Source organism: Cetorhinus maximus, chromosome 29 (assembly GCF_964194155.1).
Source record: "Cetorhinus maximus chromosome 29, sCetMax3.hap1.1, whole genome shotgun sequence".
NCBI classification, from domain to species: domain Eukaryota; kingdom Metazoa; phylum Chordata; class Chondrichthyes; order Lamniformes; family Cetorhinidae; genus Cetorhinus; species Cetorhinus maximus.
Window position 1 is genome coordinate 18,229,058 of NC_135907.1, and position 17,302 is coordinate 18,246,359.

General features: G+C 47.2%; 1 protein-coding gene across 3 annotated transcripts in view; it reads right to left on the minus strand.

The window, feature by feature from the left end:
* Positions 1-17,302, minus strand: part of lrrc4ba (leucine rich repeat containing 4Ba) — a 232,063-nt gene that overhangs the window by 53,482 nt on the left and 161,279 nt on the right. Inside the window, exon 1 of one of the 3 annotated variants that reach the window (XM_078531731.1) lies at positions 14,738-16,083. The exons of the other annotated variants lie outside the window; for them this stretch is intronic. The gene's annotated coding sequence lies outside the window, so the exon portion shown is untranslated. Of the gene's footprint in view, positions 1-14,737; positions 16,084-17,302 lie in introns of those variants that run through there. 3 annotated transcript variants of the gene reach the window in all.

Here is a 17,302-nt window from a genome sequence, read left to right on the forward strand (position 1 = left end):
CCTACTTGGACTTCAGCAAGGCTTTTGATAAGGTCCCGCATGGGAGACTGATAATGAAGGTAAGAGCCCATGGGACCCAAGGCAATTTGGCAAATTGGATCCAGAATTGGCTGAGTGGCAGGAAGCAGAGGGTGATGGTCGAGGGGTGTTTTTGTGACTGGGTGCCTGTGTCCAGTGGGGTTCCACAGGGATCGGTATTGGGTCCCTTGCTGTTTGTGGTATATATAAACGATTTAGACTTGAATGTAGGAGGGCTGATCAGTAAGTTTGCGGATGACACAAAAATTGGTGGGGTGGTAAGGAGGATAGCCTTAGATTACAGGAGGATATAGACGGGCTGGTCAAATGGGCTGATCAGTGGCAAATGGAAATTAATCCAGATAAGTGTGAGGTGGTGCACCTGGGCAGAACAAACAAGGCACGGGAATACACGATGAATGGTAGGATCCTGGGAAGTACCGAGGATCAGAGGGACCTTGATGTACATGTCCACCGGTCCCTTAAGGTAGTGGTACAGGTAGATAAGGTGGTTAAGAAGGCACGTGGGCTTTATTAGCCGAGGCATAGAATATAAGAGCAGGGAGGTTGTGCTGGAACTGTATAAAATGCTGGTTAGGACACAGCTAGAGTATTGCGTGCAGTTCTGGAATCCGCATTATAGGAAAGGTGTGATTGCACTAGGGAGAATGCAGAGGAGATTTACCAGGATGTTGCCTGGGCTGGAGAGTTTTAGTTATTAGGAGAGATTGGATAGACTGGGGTTATTTTCCTTGGAGCAGAGGAGATTGAGGGAGAACATGATTGAGATGTATAAAATTATGTCAGGTTGTTGCTTGACTAGTCTGTGGGACAGCTCTCCAAATTTTGGCACTAGCCCCCAGATGTTAGTCAGGAGGATTTTGCAGGGTTGACAGGGCTGAATTTACCATTGTTTCCAGTGTCTAGGTCAATGCCGGGTGGCCTATCTGGTTCCATTCCTCTTTTGAGACTTTGCAGTGATTTGATACAACTGAGTGGCTTTGCTAGGACATTTCAGAGGGCATTTTAGAGTCAACCACATTGGTCTGGAGTCATGTGTAGGCCAGACCAGGTAAGGACGGCTGATTTCCTTCCCTCAAGGCCATTTGTGAAACAATGTCGGGACACACGCCCGACGTCATTTCGCACAATTTCACGTGCATTCGGGTCGGGGTGCACGCCCACCTGGTCAACCTAAAATTCTGGCCCTGAGGTTGTGAGAGGTGCTATAGAATGCAAGATCTTTCTTTTGCTTTTCCTTCAGCCACCTGAACTTCAGCTCCTGCTTGCGGCCCCCATTGACCCATCCCCCTCCATTCAGAGAGGCAGCTAACCAGTGGCGAACTGTTCAGGCCTGGGAGTTAAAATTGCATTCGCTTTTCCGCCCCAAATCCCAGTTTCAGTTAAAATGTCAAAAATATTTATTATGACATTAAAAATCTTCCATATGTGAACATTTCCTATCCACACTTTGTGGTATTGCAATTCCTGCTCATGATTGGTTACAAACTACCCCCCCTGCCACCACCAGCAGGCAGGTGACACTGTAGTTGAAGAATCAAGCCACTAGGTGGTGCAATAGCTCCACTTTATCCACAGCCATACTTTGAGCAATGCCACGGGTGATCTACCAGCAAAGATATGAGAACTGCTCCTAAAGTTTAACAGGGTCATTCACATTGTGCCTCTGGAATTCTACCAGTCTCATGCCAAAGTTACAGTGGGTGATTCAGAGAATGCCCCTAGAATTTCATGTCCAGTGCGTTCAGCCACTTCATGTTAAAAAGATAAAAAGAAAGATTTGCATTTAAATACCAACTTTCACAACCACCGCCTTTCCCAACCACTAGATGTCTCAAAGTGTAGCAGCCAATTTGCGCACAGCAAGCCCCCATAAAAAGCAATGTGACAATAGCCAGATAAGCTGTTTTTGTGATGTGAATTGGGTGATGACTATTGGCCAAGATAACTCTCCTTCTTCATAATAGAGCCATGGGATCTTTTACATCCACCCGAGCAGGCAGATGGGGCCTCGGTTTAATGTCTCGTCCAAAAGCCAACACCTCCAGCAATGTGGCACTCCCTCAGTACTGCAAGGGTAGTGTCAACCCTGATTTTACTACAGAAGAGAGACCTGAACCCAGAACCCAGATGACAGTGCTGGCAATGGAGACACAGCTGTTGGGCCATCTCATAAACATCAAATTTAAATTGCATTTGCATAAAGTGTGCAGCACTGCATAGGATCAGGAAGAGGCCATTCAGCCCCTTGAGCCTGTGGCACCACTCAGTCAGATCACGAATGATCTGTATGTTAGCTCCATCTTCTCTGCCACAATTTAATATTGATTGCTTTCTTTAATTTAACAGGGGTCCCTGCTTGATCTGTGGTTACTTGCACTACCCAGAGTGTTAACACCAGGAAGGTGCTCGCAAGGATTATGCTTGTCCCTTCAACAACCCCTCTGCCCCTTATCATCCCCTTCCACTGACACTCTTGTTAATAGAATCCAAGCCAGTTGGTAAAGTTGAAACCAGGGCACAGAGCATGTTTTTTAATCGAGAAAGTTTACTGACTTTGTTTAGTCTCACAGCTCTCCACCCACACATCTAGTGTCCCGGCTATCCCCTATTTATACCTGCTCAAAGTACTCAATTAAACAGTGCCCTTCACCTGTGTATCCTAACAATATAATTAACGTACCATTGAAGACTCTCACAACTTCCACTACTTAGAGTTCAATTGTTCTGTGTTTAGGACCGTAGAAAAGTTGTGACACAGAAACAGGCCATTCGGCCCACTGTGTCTGCATCGGCTGAGAAAAGCCCATTCTAATCCCACCTTCCAGCACCCGGTCCATAGCCTTGCAGGTTACAGCTCTTCAGGTGCAGATCCAAATGAGTTTAGAGTTTCTGCCTCAACCACCAATCTGGGCAGCGAATTCCAGACACCCAGCACCCTCTTGGTGAAAAGGTTTTTCCTAATATCCCCTCTTATCCTTCTACTAATCACCTAAAATCTATGCCCCCCGGTAATTGACCTCTCCGCTAGGGGAAACAGATCTTTCCTGTCTACTCTATCTAGGCCCCTCGTAATTTTGTTCACATCAAGTCACCCCTCAGCCTCCTCTATTCTAAGGAAAGCAGCCCCAGCCTATCCAATCTCTCCTCATAGCCGCAATTTGCAGGCCCTGGCAACATTCTTGTAAATCTCCTCTCTGCTCTCTCCAGAGAAATTATGTCCTTCCTGCAATGTGACGACCAGAGCTGTACACAAAGTTCCAGCTGTGGCCTAACCAGTGTTTTATACAGTTCCATCGTTACATCCCTGCTTTTTATTCTATGCCTTGTCCAATAAAGGAAAGCATTCTATATGATTTTTTTTTAACCAACTTGTCCACCTGTCCTGCCATCTTCAGGGACCTGTGGACATCACAGAATGTTACAACACAGGAGGCCATTTGGCCCATCGTGTCTACACTGGCTGTCCGAATGAGCATTATGACTTAGCGCCATTCTCCTGTCTTTTCCCTGTGCCCTTGCACATTATTTCCATTCAAATAATCATCAAATGCCCTCTTGAATGCCTCGATTGAACCTGCCTCCACCACTACTTTCAGGTAGTGCATTCCAGACTTGAATCACTTGCTGGGAGAAAAAGTTTTTTCTCACATCATATTTGCTTCTTTTGCAAATCACTTTAAATCTGTTCCCTCTTTTACGAGTGGGAACAGTTTCTCCCTATCTACTCTATCCAGTCCCCTCATGATTTTGAACACACATCAAATTTCCTCTTAGCCTTCTCCTCTCCAAGGAGAATAGTCCCAACCTCTCCAATCTATCTTCATAACTGAAGTTTTTCATCTCTGGAACCATGCGTTCTCCCTTCCTCTACCTCTCTCAATATCCTCCCATTTATTGAGTATTCCCTTGCTTTGTTTGCCCTCCCAAAATGCATTACTTCACACTTCTCCAGATTGAATTCTATTTGTCACTTTTCTGCCCACACAACCAAACCATCGATATCATTCTGGAGGCAGCAGCTATCCTCTTCTCTAGCAACTATATGGCCAATTTTTGTGTCATCTGGTTTAAGTCCAAATCATTAATATATACCACAAACAGCACCACTGAGCCCTGTAGAACACCACTGGAAACCGCTTACCATTCGCAAAAACATCCATCGACCGTTACCCTTTGTTTCCTGTCACTGAGAACAATTTTGGATCCAACTCACCACCTTCCTGTGTCTCCCATAGGCTTTTACTTTTCTGACCAGTCTGACATGTGGGACTTTGTCAAATGCCTTACTGATATCCATGTAGACAACATCCACTGCACCACCCTCATCAATCCCCTTTGTTACTTCCTCAAAAATTTCAATTATGTTAGTAAGACATGACTTTCACTTAAAAGCATGTTGACTAACACTGATCAATCTGGGCCTTTCTCAGGGACAGTTTATCCTGCCTCTCAGAATTGATTCGAATAATTTTCCCACCACTGAAGTCAGACTGACCGGCCCATAGTTTTCTGGCCTATCCCTCGCACCCTTTTGAAACAATGGCACAATGTTCGCAGACCTCCAGTCCTCTGGGACCTCGTCTGTATCTAGTGAGGATTGGAAAACGATCCTCAGAGCATCCACTATTTCCTCCCTGGCTCCCTTTAACAGCCTGGGATACAATCCATCCGGCCCTGGTGATTTATCCACCATCAAGGGTGTCAGTCCCTCCAGTACATCCTCTCTCACTATGCTTATTGTATCTAATATTTCACACTCCTCCTCTGACTAGAATATCTGCATCACCCCTCTCCTTAGTGAAGACAGAGACAAAGTGCTCATTAAGAACCCTGCCCTCATCTTCTGCATCAACACATAAGTTACTTTGTACATCCCTGATAGGCCCAAGCATTTCCTTAGTTATCCTCTTGCTCTTAATGTACTCGTAAAATATCTTTGGGCTTTCCTTGATTTTACCTGCCAATATTTTTTCATGTCCTCTCTGCTCTCCTGATTTCCTTTTCTACTCCATCCCTGTATTTTCTATACTCCTCTAGGCTTTCTAACGTATTTTTTTTGTGACAGTCATAAGCTTTCTTTTGCTGCTTTATCTTATCTTGTATGCTTCTAAATAAGCAGGGGGCTCTAGATTTGTCAGTACCACCCCTTTTCTTTGTGGGGACATGTCTACACTGTGCCCCGTAGAATCTCGCTTTTGAATGCCTCCCATTGGTCTGTCACTGATTTCCCTTCAAGTAGTTGTAACCAGTCCAGATCTCGTCAGATCACTTCTCAGCTTTGTAAAATTAGCCTTCCCCCAGTTTAGAACTCTTACCCCTGTTCTATCTTAATCCTTTTCCATAATTATGCTAAATCTAACAGTATTATGGTCACTATCTCCAAAATGGTCACCCACTGCTCCTTCACTATGTGAGTCTAGTAACTGATCTATGCTCACTGCGCTCGATTGGTTAAGCCTGGGTGTTGGCTCAGAGCAAAATAAACAGACACTACTGAAGCTTCTAGAAGCTGAGCTGTAAGCATGAGTGCAGACGTTTTGTGACTGCAGAGATATTTTAAAACATTGTAAATAAACCTGTTGCACACTTAGAAACTACTGCCATCTCTGCATTGCTCTGAGAAATATAAAATATACACCGCACTAACATAATATTGTACAGTATGCAAGCAGAGAAACAGACCATTTGAACCAACAATTCCATGGCTGTGCTAGTGTTTGACACATCCTCCCCCCACCCTTCTTCATATAACTCCATCAACATATATAGTGCCTTTGACATAGAACACATCTCAACACCAACAACAATAACGCCTTGCATTTATATAGCACCCTTAATGTAGTAGAACATCCCAAGGTGCTTCACACATCAAAATTTGACACCGAGCCACAGAAGGAGATATGAGGTCAGCTGGTCCAAGTTGTAGGCTTTAAGAATTGTCTTAAAAGATGAGAAAGGGATAGAGAGGTGGAGAGGTGTAGGGAAGCAATGCTCGAGCTAGGATCCAGGCAGTTGAAGATCTGGCTGCCAATGGTGGAGCGATGGAACATGAAGATGTACAAGAGGCCAGAATCAGAGGAGCACAGAGATCTTGGAGGGTTGTAGGGCTGGAGATGGTTATAGAGATGGCTGGATGAGTTGTGGGGGATGGGGGGTGGGGTGGTGTGGGGTGGGGAGCAGACAGGCTGAAGTCTGGAGGGATTAGAAAACAAGAATGGGAATTTTAAAATTGTGGCATTGCCAGTCCGGTGATGGTGCTAATTGAATGGGGGAAGCAGAATTAGAGGAATAAAAGAATGGCCACTGTTCTAGGGAGGATTGAACCTAACTGGTGTAGCCACTTCAGCCTCCCGTACCTAGAAAGTGAGAATGGCTTCATGGATGAGGGGGTTACAGTTAGGTGGATAGACTGGAGAAACTGGGTCTGCACTCCTTTGAGCACTGAGGGCTGGGAAGAGATTTGAAAGAGGTGTTTAAAATCATGAGGGGGTTTAGATCGAGTCAATAAAGGAAACTTCCGAGCCTTAAGTGTTGATAACCACAGATTCACGGCAATACTAGGAAAATTTTTTTTTACACAATGAATGGTTAAGATTTGGAATGCACTGCCTGATAAGGTGGGTGGATACAGATTCCAACAAGTGAAGAGGGCCCTCGGTAGAGTGCATTCCTCTGACATACTGTGGTAACTCAACGTTATTACAATTATGCAGCTCTTCCTTGGAGATTTTCCCTGCCTGGTTGATGCTCTGCAGCTACAAAGCTGAAAAAAGATTTTTTTTTTTAATTAAGAGCTTCCATTTCACTGAGGGGGCTCCAGGCCAATCCACATCCAACAACCTGCTACAAAAACTCTGCTCACATTTTAACGAATTACACCACAGCAGCTGAGACAATCCGTAACATTTTAAAACAATCAGCAACTATCCTAACCCTAACCCACAACATTCTTTAAAAAAGTCAATTCACCCTATCTCCCAATGTTAACGGATCCTTAAAAAAATTCCCAGGACCCGGATCTCCATCTTCGCCAAAACTAACCAGTTCTTCCTTGGTACACAGATAGGGTATGACCCAAGTCTGGTTGAAATCTGTCCATTAGTTTTTGAGATATATTGTTTATAGTAAAATAGACAAACAAACTTACAAGCAGGGGTGAAAACATGACCTCCGCCCACCTTCACTGGCCGAGATAATTTGCTTTTGAAAGGGAATTGGATATAGACTTGAAGGAGAAAAAATATTGCACTAATATTTGGAAAGAGGGAGGAATGGGATCAATTGGATAGGTCTTCCTAAGAGCTGGTGCAGATGCAATGGGCCAAATGGTCTCCTTCTACGCTGTGTTGCTCGATGGGTGGAATCTAAGTTCAGTGGCGGCTGTGGAACGGGGAGTGATTCCCACTGGCGGGAGGAACGGCTGATCCCTTGGGATCTTGCGCTGTTTGGCTCACTAAATATGCATCCGTGAGGAACTCACAGATTCTCGAGGGCAGGGACAGGCAGGAAGTCGCTGTCCCTGCCATTAACTCATGGGTTTGAAGATCCAGGCGCCAAAATTAAAGGGCATTTGGGACAGTCTGCACTGTCCCTTCCACCTTTGCCCGGTCACTGCTCCACCCTTCCCCGCTAACCCTTCCTTGGTCACCCACCACGCAACTTGCACTGGCCCCCACCTGGTCTCAAGCATTGACAGACACTCCCCAAGGAGGACAATACAGCGTCAACTCATCGTTAACCCTGGAAGAAGTGAAGCTGGCCAGGTCTGCGCCACTTATACACAGTCGTAAAAGTGAACGTTCTAGTTTCTCACTGGCGGGGGGGTTTCATTTGGTGGGGAAACTTCATTTCAGCGAGGTGGCCCTTTTAATGAGCAGACCCGACATGCGAGAGGGCCTCCCGACATTGCTCGTCGGGACGTTCGGCCCGAGAACAGGATTCCCAAAGTTCATCCCGACGTCGGAAAAGTTGATTTTTTTTTTTTTGGCCTCACACTGAATGAAATTCTCCGCTGCTGGCGGGGACCGAGAGGTTCCGCCCTCCGATTCTAAGGCGATCAGTCAGTCAGCGTGGGACGGAGAGTTAATTCACCGAAGAAAGAGACGTGATAACTCCTGAAAAGGCGTCATTGACGCGGGCGGGAGCTGCTCTAGCCGGACGATAGATTTAGCTTTCCTCCGGACCTCACACAGCTTTCCGGCCGCAGGAGCGCTCAGCGAACTGAGAGCCGCAAAATGTGGAACCTACCACGCTATAAAATAAACTATAGCTACCCCAAGTCACCTCCTGACACTTCCTAACCCGCCACAGTTCTGTACCTGCAGGAGAACCAGCAGAGCTGCGATTGGGAACTGAAACTATTTGGAGGTGGTTAAGACTGCAGTGCTGAAGAAAATAAATACCCTTAGCGTAATTACAGACTTCATCCTCGCGCAGTCCAAGATAAGCAGAGATCTCCTCGATCACTTGGCGTAAGCACCACGTTTGAAACCAAAACTCACGCAATGCTGGTGTTATAAGAGAAAAGAGCTTTGGCAGACTCATGCTACACCGTTCAATCAGACCAAAATGGCTTTGCTGGGGCTGCAGGGCGGTTTTAACACGCTGGCAGTCTATAACCGCAGCTTGCTGGACTTATAGTGGGCAGAGTGTTAATGCTGCGACTGGTGGAGGGCTGTCTGTTCTGAGTGAGTGCATTCGGAGGGTGCCTACCCTCTGATCTAACAACTTGTGCTATCATCTGGTTGTCTCCTGTCAGCCAACCCACAGGGCGACCAACGTCAAACTCCCTGAGGAGAAGTGAGTGACAGTAATAGGAAGCTCTGTGGTTGACAATCCAGTGAGCAACACCTTCTGCTGACGCCAAGTGCCATCCATGTTGTAGCAGTAAGCTTTTGAATAACAGCTCACTGATGGCATGATTCACTTCTGATTCATTCTTCCTACACCAAGACTTCATTCTTAATCCTGCATTATCAGCGAGGGTCTGATCTGAATATGGATGAAGTTTCATCATGCTGCATTGCCCTCTAGTAACTGTGCAGACAACATGCTGCCCCTTCTTTAACACTGACATTTCTTCCCCCCCTCTCCCAAGGCTGCTGATTCAGGGGTACAAATCTAACAACTTTTGTTTGGGGCACATTGTCCAAGTGACCTTTGTTCGCGTGTGAACCTTGAGACTCAGTGCTGGGTGATTCTTTCACTGCTGGGGCTCACCGCTGTATGTTGCTGAGCTCTACAAACATACACACACGTGCGCATGCGCACATTCACACTCTCTCACGCACTCTCAGACACACTGTCACACACACATAGGTGCTCTCACACTCACTCACACACTCACACCCACACTCTCACTCACACTCACACCCACACTCTCACTCACACTCACACCTACACTCTCACTCACACACACCCACACTCTCATTCTCACCCACACTCTCACTCTCACCCACACTCTCACTCACACACACCCACACTCTCATTCTCACCCACACTCTCACTCTCACCCACACTCTCACTCTCACCCACACTCTCACTCACACCCACACTCTCACTCTCACCCACACTCTCACTCACACCCACACTCTCACTCACACCCACACTCTCACTCTCACCCACACTCTCACTCACACACACCCACACTCTCACTCACACTCTCACTCGCACCCATACTCTCACTCACACACACCCACACTCTCACTTACACACACCCACACCCACACTCTCACTCACACTCTCACTCGCACCCATACTCTCACTCACTCACACCCACATTCTCACTCTCACCCACACTCTCACTTGCACCCACACTCTCACTCACACACACCCACATTCTCATTCTCACGCACACCCACACTCAACACACACACTTTCACTCTCACTCATACACACACTCAGCAGACACTCTCACTCACAGTCATACACACTCACTGTCACACACACTAAATAACATATTCTCACTCATATACGCATTCACACACACCCTTGCATACACACACACACTCACTCACACATGCTCACACACACACTTTTGCACTGTTCACACTCATAGACTAACACTCACACACAAAAACTAACATGCACACACTCATAAACTCATCCACTAATACACATTCACGTGCACATTCCCACACAAACTCACATTCATGCGTAACCTCATGTACAAACACGGAAACTTCACACACATTCTCACATATGTGCTCAAACTCATGTAAACTCACACACAAAACACAAATGCACTCTCACACGTGCACACACTCACATAAAAACATGTTTAGACAAACACACAATGCACCATTTAACATGGGTTGCTAATCTTTCTGCTAGGTTGCTCACTTTCTTTGCCTAACTAGTGCAGGACCCCCTGAGGCTGATTGTAACATCCATACCTAATCGTACAGAATGAGCAGGGAGCATAGCCCGTGTGGGTGCCTTTCACAATGGGTGTTGCATGTATCACCTGAACTGCCACATTGTAGAGTCGAGGCCATTTAATCTGAGCTCATTGTGGGCAAAGCAGTATGAAGTCTTCACTCCTGAAAGGTTTAAGTTACATCGTGAGACAAACCTGTCCAACCCTGAATGCCAATCTCTTCATTAAATGATCATTTCTAGCACTGTTCAACACGGTGAGAGTGAGGACAGGTAGAAAGGTGAATGGACGTGAGGCTACATTGGTTAATCCCCTGCCGCCCTCTCGCACATGAGAGAGGCCAATGATTTAGACCCCTCTCCGACCCAGGTTCCCTTTGTGTGTGGCCTAGTATTGGACGGCTGTGAATTTACAGGATTGTAAATTGTAAATAACAGGATTGAATGTTTCTCTGTGAAGCCACAGTGCCCAAAGTTTATGGCTTAGGGAGAAGGTGGAAATCATGGCTTTTCGTAGTGGGGAGAGGGCAGATCCTAGATCGCACAGCAGAGAAGGAGGACATCAGGCTCACCATGTCTGTGCCAGATATTTGAAAGAGATATTCAAGTAGTCCCAATCCCCTAGCTCTTTCCCCAGAGCCCTGCAATTTTCTGCCCTTCAATTATTTATCCAATTCCCTTTAGAAAGTTACTATGAACTGCTTCCTTTCAAGCTGCACATTCTAGATCATAACAACGCGCTGTGTTAAAAAAAATTCTCCTCATCTCCTCATTGGGTCTTTTGTCAATTATCTTAAAACCCTGTCCACTGGTTACCGACTGTCCGGCCAAGATTCAACAAGGTTTCGCCCCCGTCACAGATTCCGCCCCTCTCAAGTTCCGCACAAGCCTCACACACGCGTGTCCGTGGGCGAGTTCCCACCCTACAAGAGGGACTTCCATCTGGCTCACCCACCTGATAGGCACAAGCGGCCTACTGATGGGCCCCTAGGCCCCAGCCTGCTGAGTGAAAGGCTTAGGCACCAGACTGGGCCTTCCGAAGGCCTCAAAGAGGCCAAGCAGCAGAAGGCAAAATCGATCCCGCCGGGGGCAGAGCGCCTCAGAACATCCTCTGCGGCATCCTGGTGGAGAGCTGGTGGAGAGCCAGCTGACTTATTGCTTTGGCTCTTTATAAACCTCAGCCACAAACCATTGGGGCTGCTCTGATTTCCTGGGGGCGTATTTGAGAGCTGCCATTGATCCTCAACAGGCATGGCCCACCCCAAGTACTAAAATAACCCTGTCCGTGGGATGGGGGTGGGGAACAGGGTCAATGAGCCAGAGAGTCAGAAATTCCATCTCGGCCCACGTTTGGTGGTGTAACGGAAACCTGGTAATTTTGGTTCCTAAGATTTTTTTAAAAATTGACTGAGATTCAGCTCACACTGGTCGACCTGAATGAAGGCCCCCTGTGAACCCTTTGTTGGTTAAAAGCTGCCCCTCGAGCTCTGTTTCACTTCAGTTTCAAACTTTGTTCAGCCCCCCTGCTCCCCTTTGTCACCTCTGTTGGGTGCAATATGTTGTCTCATTTCCACCAGTGTGTGATGGGCTGGGGGGGTGTCAAACCTCTTGAGCTCCCTGAATTCCCAGGAGTACATTGGAATGGTGGTGGGGCGAGACCTCCTGCTATTCCCCCCTCTACAGGCTGGACTCTTCCACCGCTCTTCCAATTGCCTCTTGCTGCCAAGCTCCAAAACCTAGCCCACACGAGGTGGTCGGTGGGGCAATTAAGACCAGTTCTGATCTAGACTCGGGGTTGAGACTCTTTTCTCTTCCCTCTTTTGTCCTGAATGCTCTATCTCATGTGGGACTGTTCCAGAGACATAGCCTGCCTTCCCACTTCTCCATGCCGGAGGCTGGATAGAGAGCAGCTGTGGAGAGATGATGGGCAAGAGCAGCAGGCAGAGATGGTGGCACAGTGGTATTGTCACTGGACTAGTGTTCCAGAGTACCAGTGTAATACTCTGGGGGCCTGGGGTCAAATCCCACCACGGCAGATAGTGAAATTTGAATTCAATGCAATTCTGGAAATAAAACAAAACCATCTGGTTCACTAATGTGCCCTTTAGGGAAGGAAATCTGCTGGTCTATATGTGACTCCAGACCCATGCCTCTTATAATTAGGGATGGGCAATGAATGAAAAAAAACAATCTCACACCTGAGACCTTTGTCTGCTGTACACACATGAGGAATCTCTGGCAACAGCTATAGGATAGAAACCAAGAGAATCCCCCTACTTCATGTGTCTTAGCTGTGGCTCAGTTGGTAGCACTCTTGCCTCTGACTCATGAGATTTCTGGTTTGAATCCCACTCAAGGGCTTGTGGACAAAAGTCTACACTGACACTCCACTGCGGGACTGAGGGTGTGCTGCATTGTCAGAGTGCTTTCTTTTTGAACAAGATGTTGAACCAAGGCCCCATCTGCCTGATTGAGTGGGTGTAAAAGATCCCGTGAAATTATTTGGAAGAGAGGAGTCATCCTGGTCTCTTGGCCAATATTTATGGGAGATCTTGTGGCGTAGTGAGTAGCGTCCCTACCTCTGGGCCAGAAGCTCCAGGTTCAAGTCCCACTTCCGGACTTAATAGCCAGGGAAAGTGAGTTAATATTGTGGCCAAGCAGGTTGATTATCAGCCTGTAAATCCTTTCAACTGGCACTGGCAAACCACTGTGGTACTTTGCCAAGCATAACCATGGGCCAATCCACTGGAAGCCCATGGTTGCCAATGCCCTCTTAGGGCATGGTAGTTGAAGGAGGAGTCTCACTTCAATTTAAAGAATCTTGAAAAATAGTCAAAACCTACTTTATTGGCTGTAAGACACTGTGAGATGTCAGGTGGTCATGAGAACACCCATATAAATGCAAGTCTTTCTGTCTAACGCAGGGAAGCTGAGGCCAATCGTAGAACCCAAATGGTTCCCCAACTTGAGATCAGATAACAGAGCACAGATCAAGAATTGAAGCAGGAACTCACTGGTCCATAATAATGTAGGTCACAAGTGTGCCTCACTTGTTGACTCCCTCACACTTTAGTCACTCTCTGTTTGGCCTGACCTGGTGCTTCCCCCAATCTTTAAAACCAAACCTTAGCTTCGTGAAGCCAGGAGAAGGGGAAAGAGCTAACATTTCAGATTCTATTTAATCTCCATGAAGGGTTGCCAACTCATGTAGGACCTATTCCACAAGGTGTTGTCACATGACCTCCCAGCTCTGCCTCAGCATTCCTGCCATTGGACCATCCTCGCAACGCACCTCCTTCCAATGGGCAATTGGAAAGCAAAACAGACTCTTCCCAATGCAGATGGCTCTTTCCTGACACTCACACAGCGTCCCCCCACCCGATACCCAACACCCATTACTAATAAATGAAAGTGTTCAAAGAAACTTTTGCTCCAGGCATACTGGAGGCAGCGCCCAGGAGATTCATTCCTGGCGACTCTGGGGCAATCCTGGAGGGTTGGCAATGGGTGTGCCACACCATCCCATTCCCAGTGAGGCTGAAGTTAAACTTTATACACACATTACTTCCTGATGTTCACTCTCAGCTGCATCACCTTCTTATTTCCGTGTCCCTTACGTTACTGCTTAACTTTACTGTTCTGTCTGCTTTACACACGCCCTCTCTGTCTACATCACACTTCCATTATGTCTGCTCAATTTCTTCATCTCCACTATCCTCGCTCTCACCTCTCTGTCCTCTGCCTCTCTCTCTGTCTAACCCTATTGGTATTAAGTTCTCTGCTGTCTGCTCTTTCCTGTCCCTTCAGGTTTTTCTGTTTTCTACCCTGAGCGGTCCTAATTTTTGACCAGGATTATTCCCCTCTCCTCATTTGCAGCCTCTCCTCACACTCTTCAGTTTCTGCTTTCTCTATCGTTTATTTTTCAATCCTCTTTCTTTAGCCTCCCGCTCCAACAGTGGGGCATACAGTCCACTCATTTCTCTCTCAGCCCTGTCGTGGAATGATACAGCACAAGAGGAGGCCATTCAGTCCATCATGCCTATGCATGCTCTGCCCCAATTCATCCCCGTTCCACCCCCTCGCTCCTGCCAATGTCTCCCTCTTCAAATTCCCTTTGGAAAGTTCCTATTGAATCTTTCCCTCCGCCAGCCTTTCATCCACGATTATCACTTTCAATTGTGGAAGTCCCTTTCACTGTCTCTCTTTATTCTTCCCCTTCATTACTCGACTCCCTTTCCCTTCCTCCGACGCCAGGCACTAATAGCCCATGGGCCAAACACACAATAAAAGAAGCCCAGTCACCATGGTTACCACTCACCCTCTCCGAGCTGCTCCTGGTCTCCCATGAAAAGCCTCTTATTTATTACGCCTTCTTCCATCTCCTCACAACAACAAAAAAATCCCTTCTCCGCCCAGTCACAGAGTAGATGGCAGCACAGTCTCAGTTTGACGGCGACAGTCACTCGGCTCCCAAGCATTCCCCTTCCTCTCCCTCACTTCCACCAATCACACCCCCTCCCAAAAAAAAAAATTAAGGAGAAATAATTCAAGAGGAGATTTATAAAAGAAAATCATTCAGTCAGGCCTCGGTCTCCCCAGGTCTTAGATGGTCCAACTCCCATCTTTCTGTTCTGCTTTAGGGAGAGGAGGAGGGAGAAGGGGAGATGGCTTCAGTTGCATTCTCTAGTTGACACTTCTGAACAATTGCAGCATTTTCCACTCCTTCAATGGCTTTGACCGACTCTCTGTCTCTCTCTCTGTTTCTTTTTCTGGTTTCCCTGTCCCCTCCCCTGCTGATTCAGACCCTGCAGTGAGACCCTATTCAATGTGGCTTGCTCTCTCGGCCTTTTGTTAATGGAATAATCTCTTCTTTGTCAAGTTATTAAGATTTCCAGTCACACGGCAGTGCGGGTATTTCTCAGCTGCGAGCCTCTTCCTCTATGCCTATTCTTCCCCTCCTTTTGCCTTTTCTTTCTCCGTCTATGTATTTTTCTCTCTCCCCCCCTCTCTCCCTAGCTCTCTCTCTCTCTCTCTCTCTCTCGCTCGCTAAATCAATGCGCACGGGCTGCAGCAGTCGGCAACACAATCCATTTTCCGTCACCCCTCCTTCCTTTAACCTTCAGACGATTCTTTGCTTCCGAATGACAGGTAGACCCAGGCAGAAATTCGTCTTTCTTTTTCTGTTTTTAGCACAGAGTGACGGTCCTTCAGGCCTTTTGAGTGTCTCTTGCAGCCCCATCCAGTCCTCAAGGAACAGCAAAAAAAAACGAAAAGGATTTTCCCTTATGATTTCTGGTTTGCAACAGATTCCCAGTGTGTCTCTTTCCGGGGAAAAAGAGCTATGTCCACTCCGAAAGGCTGTAACTGAGGAAGGATGTCCCTCTTCTTCAATGTTGCCCCCTTTCTCTCTCTCTCTCTCTCTCCTCTCACTTCAAGACATAAAATCCAATTACCTAATTACAGACTATCATCTTGGCAACGATTGTCCAATTGGATTAGCAGGGTCCTGGAGATGTTTGGGAGCTCGAGCTGAGAGGCACAGATCCACATCATCACCTTCTGCTCCCTCCTACTGGTTTAACGGAGAGACAAAAAAAATATAAAGAAATATATGCCCGCTCCTCTCCAAACTGGCAACCCTCACATCCTTCCTCCTGCACTGAGCTGCCAGTCTCTCCGAGCAACCGGCGCTAGGTTGAAGTCGCTGCTTTAGTGATTCCCATCGCCACGGGAGCTGTGTTCCTGAGAACTGACCCCTTAACCCTGCAAATGCTGAAAGGGCTGTCTCTTTCGTAAAAAATTCGCCTAAGGGCAGGCAAGTTCTGGTCACCCCATTACAGGAAGGACACAATTGCTCTGGACAGTGTACGGAGGAGATTTACAAGAATGCTGCCAGGGCTTGAAAATTGCAGCGGCGAGGAGAGATTGGATAGGCTGGGGTTGTTTTTCCTTGGAAACAGAGGAGGCGGAGGGGTGACCTAATTGAGGTGTACAAAATTATGAGGGGCCTGGATAGCGTAGACAGGAAAGACCTGTTTCCCCTCCAGCTGAGGGGTCAATTACCAGGGGGCATAGATTTAAAGTGATTGGTAGAAGGGTTAGAGGGGACATGAGGAAAAACTTTGTCACTCAGAGGGCGGTGGGAGACTGGAATTCACTGTCTGAATCGGGGATTGAGGCTGAAACGCTCAACTTATTTAAAAAGTATGTGGATGTGCTTCTGAAGTGCTGTAACCTGTAAGGGTACAGACCAGGTGCTGTAAAGTGGGATTAAAATAAGCGGCTAGTTTCTTTTTTCTCTTCTGGCTGGCGCAGAGACGATGGGCTGAATGGCCTCTCTCTGCGCCATAACTTTTCTTTGGTTCTAAGTGAGCATTTCTTCAATTCTTGGTGGGATCCGCCACCTCCCTCAGCGTATCTCCCCCCGTGATTATACCCGCAGATGCTGGCAGAAGGTTGGGGGAGCGGTAGGCTGAGGGGGGGGGTGGCAAAAGACTGTTTCCTTGCCAAGTCAGGGCTGTGGTACCCTCTCCCACATTGGTGAGACATGGTTGAAGCAGTGACATTGTGCGGCACTCATATCTGGCCCATATGGTTGCTGTTGACTTGCCGGAGGTACAGGGAAGCCTCTGAGGAGGGAGCGGGTGCAGGATGATCAAACATACGCAGCAACAACTTGCATTTACAACCTTTAACATAGCAGCGACGCTTCATGGGAGCATTATCAAACAGAATTAGCGCCAAGCCGATAAGGAGATAATTGGCTGGATTTTGCTGTGGGTGGTGAAAGAGAGGTGGCTGTCCTTCATTAGAGTTGCCCTTGCTTATAGGCATTCTGTGGAGATGTGCACAGCAAGTTGCTGTAGGCAAGGCATCCAAACAG